The sequence below is a fragment of the Acinonyx jubatus genome, chromosome A2 (assembly GCF_027475565.1).
Source record: "Acinonyx jubatus isolate Ajub_Pintada_27869175 chromosome A2, VMU_Ajub_asm_v1.0, whole genome shotgun sequence".
In the NCBI taxonomy this organism is placed as follows: domain Eukaryota; kingdom Metazoa; phylum Chordata; class Mammalia; order Carnivora; family Felidae; genus Acinonyx; species Acinonyx jubatus.
The window spans coordinates 39,617,546-39,629,177 of record NC_069383.1 but is presented as its reverse complement, the minus strand read 5'-3'; positions in this window follow the sequence as shown (position 1 = coordinate 39,629,177).

Here is an 11,632-nt window from a genome sequence, read left to right as displayed (position 1 = left end):
GAAAGAAAGAAAGAAAGAAAAAAGGTAGAAGAAAGAAAGAAAGAAAGAAAGAAAGAAAGAAAGAAAGAAAGAAAGAAAGAAAGAGGGGAAGGAAGGACGGAAGGAAAGAGAGAGAGAATGAGCAGCAGTTAAGATAAAAACGTTTGTCTGGTGGGGCCCCTGGGTGGTTCAGTCAGTTGAGCATGTGACTCTTGATTTTGGCTCAGGTCATGATCTCATGGTTCAGTTCGTGGGATCTAGCCCCATGTTGGCTCTGCACCACAACAAGGAGCCTGCTTGGGATTCTCTTTCTCCCCCTCTCTCTTCCCCTCCCCACTTGCATGCATGTTCTCTCTCTCTCTCTTTTAAAATAAATAAACTTTTAAAAAAATACATTAAAAATGCTTTTTGGTGAAAACAATGAGAATATGTTGTGTTAATTCAAATATTAAGATTTTTTTTTGAAATAACCAAATGGTAACATTATTAGATGGCATCAAATTAAGTAATAACTATTTTGGAGGGGGGAAAGAAAGTATTATTTGGATTCACATCATTAAGCAGTTAGCCCAAATTTTGAGAAATATAAGAAAGATAATTGCCTTGTGTGATTCTGACTTAATCAACTTTGCAGTATAAATCAGTTTAGTTTAAAAAAAATTGCCTCAGTTGTGTTGAGCTTTTAGTAACTTTAAAGTCACAAATGACATGCTTCATAAATTATTTTCTAGGTGTAGGAACATGATGGCTTAACAGTAAGCAATCTAATGTAAATTCAGTCTCAGGTTTTTTTTTTAAGTGCTCGTAATTTGTTCGATTAAACAGCATTAGAATTGTAACTTCCCTCTCTTTGCTAAGCTCTCCATGAGTTTTTATGTATTATAATTTTTAATTAGTTTAAATAATGTTGCGAACAACAGTTCCAGGGCACAATCCCCTCTCTAACAGGCTTGGATGTCTTCAGTCTAGTAGGAGAGAGTTCTTAATGCCTCGTGGGAAAACAAAGCTGTGTAGAAGCTTCTCCCACTGGCCCCCCAGCAGCAGGCTCTGCTCAGGAGGCCAAGGAAGAAATGCATTTTGTAAGGTTAAGGCCAGTTGAAAAGCCTCTGAACTGCATTTCCTCAATTCATGTTTGAATGCATTCAGGACTGCTTTACCCACTGCATTGCTTAAACAGTTCCATGATAACATTCATTCGTCATTTAGGCAAGGATGGGCCCAGTGGTGAACTGGGTATCTGCCTTTTAGGCAGGGAAAAGCTGCATATGTTTCCTTAAGTAATAAAAGCTGAACCTCCTTAATTCAAATTATGTATTTCTTTACTAAGAAATATACAGCAAACAATATATTACCAAACCACACCCTCAATAAATTGTCATAGACAGTATTTTAAAGCACACTAACTCTGTTAGTTGTGGGTATATAAATTGTAGTTGGAGAGATCAAGATATTGTTAAATGAGGGTATAGTCATTATGAGTTAATTACACTGAGATTGATTTTTTTTGGAAAATTAATAAAATCTAATGATAGCTTTGTCCTAAAACTTTGAATATAAAATATCTTTTATGCTCTTTAACAAAATGAATTAAGCTAATAAAATGTGTGCATAAATATCCCCATGCTAAAATTAAGTAAAACTGCTCAGAATTTCCATGGTGTGCTTTCAATTTTACATGCACATAAGGCATTGTTGAGTAACACAGAGCATAAGCCCACTCTAGTCGATTTAGTGTTTGGGGTTATCTTTACAACTGATTTCAAATTACCTCATAGCAGAGTCAATCTATTATGTATAAAATGACCATTAACAGTCTTAAATATCATCACTGAGCTGCAACTAATTTGGTCTTTAAAATAGGGCCTAAGTTAACTGTCAGTCATTTAGAATGATACTTTTGCCTGTTATTTGTACTAGTCTTTGGCAGTGGTTTTCAACTAAGATCATTTCACCCTCTCCACCCCCAGGAGGCATTTAACAATGGCTGGAGGAATTTTTGACTGTCATGCAGGGGTGGGGAGGAGAGAGGGGTGTTCTTGGCATCTAGTGGGTAAAGGCCTGTGATACACAGCACAGCCTCTCACAACAACGAATTATCCAGCACAAAATAGCAATAGAGTCATGGTTGGGAAATCCTGGCCCATAGCAAGCATTGTGATGTGGAAGGGAACCTCACTGTAACTTACTAGGTGACTCTTCTGAATTTCCGTTTCATTATTTTCAATGTGATCTAGGAATTACCTCATAAGGCGTTTGGAAAACATTTTTAGTAATAATTACAATAATCATTTTTTCTTCTGTTTCTCAAACATTCCAGACACTGCATCACATCAATACTTTTTCAATTACTCCTCCCTCTGCCTGGAATGCTCTTCCCACAGATTTTGTTACGACTTCTCAGCTGCTTCATGTTCTTGTGTAAACATAACTGTCTTAAAGAAGCCTCCCCTGGTATGCCCACTGATAGTTCTAATTTACCCCTCTTACTTCCTGCACTCCCTGTTCTCTTTCCCTGCTTAAATTTTCTCTGTATAGAACTCATCACCTGATAAACCATATGTATTTCCATTTTGTTCTGGTTAAATCCCAGCACTCAGCCATTTAGCATGGGACCTTGAATGTAGTTGTGCTTAAAATTCACTAAATGAAGGCATTGTCAAGTACCTCCACTGTCAGGCATCATAACAGGCACTAGAGACAGTGTTAGGAAGAAAAGAAACAACTTCTTCTCATACAGCTTACATTGTAATGGGGAGTCATAAAACAATCTCTCCAGTATTATTTCCACCTTATCTACCCCTCTCCACAAAACAGTTCTTGAAATCACTGTTGGCCTTCATGTTGTAGAATCCACTGGAATCATTACACTAGTATTTAACAGTTGATTAATTCTTTCTAGAAACCCTCACTTAGTTTCTGTGACACCAGACTTCTTTGTGGGCCCTCTTTCCCTTCTCTGGCCATTCCTTAGATGTACAGGTTTCTGAAATCTGGCACTTATAATTAAAGGTTACTATAGTATTTCATCTAATGATATCCATGATCAAGTTCCTATTGAAAGCCCATTGTGTAAGCATGTCCTTTCTAGCATAGACAGGTATGAAAATTATCATCTAACACATGTACTTCATTCTTAATGTGAAAATAATTTGAAAGTAAAGTCCTAAGAAAACATCTAAGAATAAGAATATTTCACTTAATGGTAACTTTGAACATAGAATGTGTAATTCCTCTTTACTAAATGCTTACAGCCTAGTTGAGAAAATTACATACATACATACATATATTACATGCACACATAGCTCAATTAAAGACAAAAGCAGTATTATATATCAGCATGGTAATACTGCATTTTATGTGAATAATATGCATATGTGTGTAGCAGCATGCTGATGTGTGTTTAAGCATGCTTTATTAGAAAATGCATAGATTTGAGAATATAGGTTTGAATTCCAGTCCACTTCTTGCTAACTATGTGTGACTTAGGGCAAGTCATTTCATTTCTTTGAGTGTTGATTTTCTCATCTGTAAAATAATGATAATGCTTAGATGCAAAGGCTCAAAGATCAGAGAAAAAGTATGTTTGACATATAGAAGACTCTGTAAAAAACGTAGCTGCTATTTTTAGTAGATAACATAAAAATATGATATCTCCCACTCTGAACAGTATAGAAAATATCAGTTTATAATTATTTATACCATTTGCTTGTTTTTTTTTTTTAATTAGCTATCTCTAGTTCATCCCCAACATGAGCTCTGAAGAAACTCTCTAAAAGTTCTTTTTAATGTGGCCAAATATATCATTTAGCCCATTCTTTCCATTTTTATTTCTGGGGAGCCCTCTCCTTAAGGCCCTTTATGCTCCTACCTCAGTCTAGACTTGTCCTTAACAAGTCTGTGTTTTTATTTCTTTTGCCGTCACCTTGGGAATCCCCTTTAACCTCTCTTCTGGAGTTGAGACTCATATTTTCTTGATCCCATGTTTTCATGCTTTCTCAGTTTATCTCCTTATTTTGGTGGAATATAATTACCAGTAGCTCTCTGAAAAAATTAAGTGCAAGGGAGATATACTTTTAAAGAACCTGCAGATCTGAAAATGCTTTAAAAAATTCACACTTGATTAACACACAAAGAGAATATGGAGTATTGAATCCAAGATTGTATGGAGTATTGAATCCAAGATTGGAAAATGTTTTCATTCAGAACTTTTAAGGCATTATGCAATGCCTTTTGGCTCCCACTGTTGGGCTAATGATAAATGCCTGATGCTTTCTACTTCTTATTTCTCTATATATGATTTTTTTCTTTCTCTCTGAAAGCTATTAGGATCCTCTTTATATCAGAGCTAAAATTATATGACAGTGTGTGTTGGTGCACAGCTTTTTATTATTGGTATTTTTTCTTTGATAATTTTTCTCTCCTTCGAATTCTGATGTCTTGAAAATTCCATTGGAATATTTGAACTCCTGGATTTATACCCTGATATCCTTAATTCTTCTCTCTTATTTTCCATTTATTTGTTTAATCTTATTTTCTCAATCATATCAGCAAATATATCTTCCAAACATTTATCTTTGTTTTTAATTATACAATATTATATGTAATTACCAAGACCTTCTTATTTTTTTTTATGATTACATTTTTTAAACCTATCTCATGTGCATAGTATCTTCTCTCATCTCTTTGGTAATATCAATTATAGTTTGTTTTGGTTTTCCTTTTTTCATTTTGAGGTTGTATTTCAGTCTGTATGGCTGTTTCCCTTGAGTTCATTTTCTTTCTCAGTTTCTTTTCAGTGTCTTTCAGTGTCTTTTCCATTAGAGCTTTCATCAAAAGTTTGGTGACCCTCAGCTCTCTTCATATTTAAGAGTGAAGTATTAAAGAGTCTCTTACTGTGAGGTGACTTTGTCAACTAGTTGCCTTCACTGTTCGTTGTTAGTCTTTTCACAATCCAAGCACTTTTAGGAGCCAACCTTTTCTTGGAGAGACCATATGTCAGCGTCTGAAGATCTTTTTTCTTGGATCAATTTCTTCTGAAAGGATCCTCTAATCTCTCATTGGGGATTATAAACTTGGCTACTAGTATCCTGATAACTACCAGGATAAAATAGTCTTCCATTCAACCTGTAGGCTGCCACTTAATTCCTGTTTTTTGAATGGAAGCTCATCAGCTATGGCATTTAGAGTTTATAGTTTAGTTTCTTCAAAAAATAAACCTGTTGGTACAGGGTAGAGATTATAGGGTGGGGAGACTAAAGAAGTCTGAGAGATGATTTGGTAGATTTTGCTGCTTTCCTAAGCCGCTGTATTTAAAACAAAACAAAACAAACCTGAAAACACACTTTCTAGAGAAACATTAAATAAAATAAAGAGGAGAAAAGAAGTATTTAGACAATACTCCCAAGGTAATGGGACATGAAAGATTCTGGCTGGAGGCCTAAGACTGAAGGCTAAACTGACGACTTCCCTAATCATTAATGCTACATGACTGTGGCATCAAGATGCAGTGATCTATGGACCATTGATTAAATTTTCCCCTTGGTTGGATTGAATTGAAAATAGAGATAATACAATAGCAACTCAATGATCTTATGAAATAAATAAATTGTCCTGTGCCAATGGGGAGAACAAGCATGACCTCTGAGTAGTGAGCAAAACAGGGAAACAAGCTCCCAAAATAAACAATTTCAATGTATATTTTAAGAAAGTCTTTCTGTCACTACACCAATTATATAATTAGTCACCAAGCTAAGGCATTTTTTAGAAGACTAAGATCTTGACTGTGTTATAAGACTTGATTTCCTTTCTTTCCAACAGAAAGGAAAACTGGAGGGCCTGAGGAAATCTGCACTGCCCCTTCCCACTGGAGCTCAGAGAATAGCCAAAGTCTCTGATTACAAAAAAGAGAGAGAAAGATACTTTCAAAATGATGGTCATACATTTGCACATTTACTCTCTTCTTTTGTTGCACTTAACATTGCCAACTGTTTTTTTTTGAGGGGTCTTTTTGTTTTGTTTTTACTGAGAATATGAATTTAATGCTCAAACCATCTGATTCATTTTAATATGCGTCCCTTAGTAAGTCTTTAAAGTAGACTTAGTACAATTGTGATATTTTTATTACCAAGGAGGAGGCTAAGATTGTGTCAATAACTTACTCAAGGTAGAATTAGAAAGGAAATCTGGACTTGTTTAGCATAGTTGTACAGTAGTGTTGGACATTAAAGTAATGGAATTTGCAGTGCAAATACAAAGTAGATTCCCCTATTTATTTCTCCCAATTTAAGACCTGGTTCCTCGGTATGCCCAAGAGATGGCAAAACCTTATTTTTGAGATACTATAAGAGTTATATTTAAGAGAAAGAAGGTTTTCCTAGTTAGAGGTGACAACAGTGGATCACAAAAGACCCTGAGATGAAATACTTATGAGATCCCAACCAAAGTAATTATTCAGATGATTAGAATTATGATTACACTATATTTATACCTGTCATAATTTATGCCTCATCTAACAATACAGTGAAAATTATGCCTGAGAAGAAACTTCTCTAGGAGAATATTCCAGTGTAACAAAGCTAAAATGGAAAGAAACTCCAATGGTATAGAGACCATGTAAGCAACGTGGATACCTAGGGACAACATATCTGTGGTCTCTAGATACTTTAACATAATCACTGCTATTGCCCGATTTTCCTGAAATATTTTCTCTGTATTTGATTTCAAAATGCAAATGCAATTAATGGTAATCTATTCCTGCTTGCTTTTGATTAGCTTGTTAAATAAAGCCTAGTTCTGTTAATCCCTATAATGTTTATGTGACCAGTAATCAAAAAATAATGCAGGATATTTTTGCTCTTCATCCTGTTTCAGTTCATTTCATGCTCCTATCAGCTTCTTAATTTGACATTTCATAAAGAAATGAATGAAATTCTTTATTCAGTTTCATTTACGTTGCATATAAATGGAACTTCCCTCATCTCCCATATTATTTATCCTATTAAATCAATGGTGAGGAAAGGAATTTATTTGTCTGGTAATTTAGTTTAGCCTACACTATTGTCTGGGATTTTTATGTGTGATAAGCAGTATTTTATGTCAAAGCTTTCTATGGTTGGAAGATGCTACAGCTCTACAGCATTCTACAGATCTGCAGAATGTTTCTTCCCATCATGTGCCTCATTTTTTAAGATTTTTCATGGGGTGCCTGGGTGGCTCAGTTGGTAGGCAACCGACTTCGGCTCAGGTCATGATTTCATGGTTCGTGAGGTCAAGCTCCGCGTCGGGCTTTGTGTTGACAGCTCAGAGCCTGGAGCCTGCTTCGGATTCTGTGTCTCCCCCTCTCTCTACCCCTCCCCTGCTCATGCCTCTGTGTCTCTCAATAATAAGTAAACATTAAAAAATTTTTTTAAAAAGAGATTTTTCAGCAGTACTGTAGAGTATTGTGGGGGGAGGGTTGTGTCACTGGTTAGATTTTTCAGGAAATAGACTCTGAGGCAGAGGTTCACAGGGAAGTTTGTTGTACAGACTAAGCGATTAGAAGAAGCACAGTTGAGCAGGGGTTGGGTGTGCCTCGATGCTCTGTTCATAGCACAGGGAGCTCCTTTTCTGGGATGTCCCTTCTGGGTTATCTGAAATCAAGGAAAGGAGGCAAGCTTTGAGGCCCTACAATGGCCAGTTATTAGGTGTAGGATTTCCTCAGGGAAAGAATTTGGCCCTGAGTAAAGTGTTCTCCTCAGCTGAGATTGCACTCAGGTGAGAGCTGTCAGCTTCCACTACTCCCACTAGCTGGGACAGTGTGTGTTTCAGTCCTGGGGGTGGGGTGAGTAATCTGCGTAGCTCACAGAAGCACCCACTACCATCCATTCTTTGCAGTTTCAACCTCATGAGTGTCCTATAAGTTCTTGGAGAGTTACTTCCTTTCCACATTTTGGTGTGCCATTTTTCCTGGAAAAGCACACAAAAGGAAAGGTTGGTGGGATAAACTGCAGATCTTCTATTCCCACTCCATTGCAGCTTGTTCTGAGGTTGCAAATTATATTCCTTGTCTCTCTCCTCTGTCACCCATTATAGATTCCTGTTACCTTTTCTCTTAGTCTTGCCAATCTAGATTCCCAACCTAGTGGGATGACCCAGAATTTTATAACTATGAGCTGTTATGGCTTCTGCATTTATCTGTTATTATGCATTTATCTATTATTGTCACAATTGGGCAAGCATCATCACAGGGGATCACTTAGATGCAACATATATTTTTTTTACCCCCACTTATTTTCCCTGCCTCCCCATAATAGCCAAGGTCAATTATCCCTTCCAAAATGGTAACCCTTTTCCTTGCCTGGTGATCTCTTGGCATGAGAATCATAAGAATGACAGCCTGCATCTATAGATTAAATTATAGTGGGAAATTTACAGTGACCTCTCATGAAAGTCTTCAACATCTGATATCCTAGACTTCTAAACAACCCACAGAAGTCAGTTTCAGGGATGATAAACAAAAATAACTCAGGAGGATCACCAGAAGTGTTGTTGAGTCGATCCATTTGTATTTCTACCCCTTTGTTTCTGAACCCATGTATTCCACCTTATAGCGACACAACATCATATTATAGGTCGAATGGAATTGCATATTATATGCATCAAATCAAATAGCAAGAATGGAAGGGCACAGAAGTAAACACACTAATGTGTTTGCTACATTGTAGGACAATATATTCTTTCCTTTGAGGATATTATCTCAGAATGGTGCTTTAGCTATACCTTCCAAATGTTTCATTGTACTTTCAGGGCACCATCTTCTGGTTGGTACAGTATGTGATGGCATCAGTGGATCTGTAGTCATTGGCTACCGCCACATATCCTTTGCTATACTGTGCTTTTTATGCAATATGATATGGGATCCTGTGTCATTGGATCAAACATTTGGTAAACCTTTGCATAGTGATAGTGGTTAAGGCCTTATGAGCATGACACACAAACCCTTACCTTGAATATGTGTGTGTAAATTGTAGTTAAGATGAATCACTGCTCCTTACAGGTTGAAAATATCTAATGGAATCAAACTGCCACCAAAGTGCTGATTGGAGTTCTCAAAAGATGTTCCCATATACAGAGTTGACCTTAGATCTCTCTCGTTTGAAAGTTGAACATTTGGTAGCATCTCTAAATAAATTTGATTGGGTCCTAGGCTCTTCATTCCATGTGTAGCCTTTACTCCCATCACCTTATTGTTCTGTGTATCTATTTCTCCATTCATGGCCAAGTACAGAGTCTGGCTGACATCAACGAGCTGACTGCTCCAAAGATCTTTATACCCATTCCTGTAGATGTTCATATGTTTCTTTCTCAGATCTTATTATTCCTGATCTACCAATATTTATCCTTCTAAGCAGTTGACTAATTAACCAGATCGTTATCCACTCCCCTTGGATACTTAAAAATCCTACCCACGCTACTTCTTTTTCCACAAAAAGTGGATTATTAGGAGAACCACTCAAAGTTCTTCCCATTGCAAAAGTTTATCTGAACCAAATATTATCCCTGAACTAAATTTTGACTTTTTGCTCCTCCATCAACTGATTATAAGAGATCCCTCATCAGGCCATAGGTGTGAAGAAGAGAAAGGTAGTAATTCAAGAGGGGTGGATATCATAGGGATCTGGACCACTTGATTATCCTACTCACTTGTGCCTGCCCCTCTTGGTGACCCTTTTCATGCCTGATCTGTCATTTTCATTGAAGCTGTAATTTGGTGTGTCTGACGGAAAATAGCTCTTGATGGGAAATTTTGGCCACGCAGTTACTTGATGTCCCACGGTTAGGTGCTCTATTTTTTCCAGGCCCAGTAGCACACAAGGAACTGTTTCTCAGATGGTTTATCATTCTCCACTATGGGGGACCCTATATCCTGAACCCTGTGGATCTCTGTTGTGAGTCCTCTATGGCAGCTTGCCATAATCTTAAAAGTGCATCCTTTTCAGTTGTATGTTCCACACACTAGACCTGCTGCAGTCTTTCCTACTCTGCGCCCTTTTCAAAGCTAGAAACCTTTCATATTATTTGAGGTGTGGGTTGGAAAGGCATTCCCAAATGAGATATCTCAAGATATTTAGCAAGTATTGTCCTTTCATGATGGTAGGAGGTATCATTTGTCATACCATTTTGTATTTGTTACTTAATATTCTAAATAAAAAAAATAAATTGTTAGGATAAATTTTTCTGTTCATCTTTATATTGTACAATACAAATTTTAAAAGTGAATATAAGAACATTTTACTCGTTTGCAGAATCATCAGAATGACATAATTAGTATTTTGTAACTCACACATGCATATGCATTTTATTCTTACTGGAATAGTGGAAATGCCCCATAAAACTAATTCAACTTCAGTTGTTTATTTTTCACTTCTTGATACGTATACATTCTACCAACAGTATCTTTTTGTTATTGATGAGCAAGGAAGAACTGAAGGAAAAAGAAACTTAGATTACTCTATCATTCTCTATCATTCTCTGTCATTTTCAGCATAAGTTGTTGACTAATATGGGAAAGTAACAAGAGTAAGAAAGGATTTGATAGGGTTCCCTGGTCATTTGTGTTTCTTAGAATGTGACTGCCTTATTTCTGAATTCAAACAAGTTCTGTTCAATTGGAAAGTGTAGCCCTTGGGGGGATTCTGTTAGTCATAAGTGTAATATACTTGTATTCACTCTGGGTCTCACTGAATTCCCATGCTTCCTGAGCCCACCAGAGTTCTTTGCTCACAGAACATTGCAACACCATATGCAAATGAAATAGCATTAATGGGAGGGGCTACAGATTGTGCATATCATTCTCATCTGATCATGTGCTGCTCCTTTGTTACATCAGACTTCACTTACAAAACACAAGTTCAAAGATAAAATTAAGAATTTCAAGATAGTAACAAGAGACATTGAACCAAGGACAGGCTCTTCTGAGTACAGAGGAAGATGATAGGCCCGTGAAGTTTGTTCTGACCATAGGTCATTTTGATGAAGAACTAGAGAAATTATTACCATAAATACTTGCTTTAGTATTTCAGGGTTCTACCTGTTTATAACCTGGTTTTTCTTTAGATCACTGATTTCCAGATCTGAGATTTGACTCAGGCCCTGAAACTGGACAAGATATTATGACATTTTATTGCTCCCATGTTCCAGATGATCCATTCTTAATTTTCCTTGATGTATTTTGTTATTACAGTTGAGAAACAACCTTATCTGCCCATTTTCTTGCCCCTAGGAACTCCATAGCTTTCTGCAGATCAGGATTCCCTGGCTGCTACTCTGACTCTGCTATTCATTACAATAACTGTGTACACCTTCCTTTTAGTGGTTAACTACTGACACTTAGTTTCTATTATTTTCGGAAGCTGTAATCACCATTGTATCAGTGAACCAAATTCTACACGAGCATTTCAACCATATTTCAAGGCTTACAAAAGATAGCTACCGCTTAACTTCTCAATGATGTTGGTGCCCCTTCTCATCACTGTATATGCCATATCACCAGTAAATTGAGTAACATAGTATCTCACGTGTAAAATAGTTACATTGTATATCCCTCTAGTATCCTATGCCCTGTAAACCTTTTACTTCCCTTCCTTTTTGAACTATCCTTAGCAAGAGTTCTGGT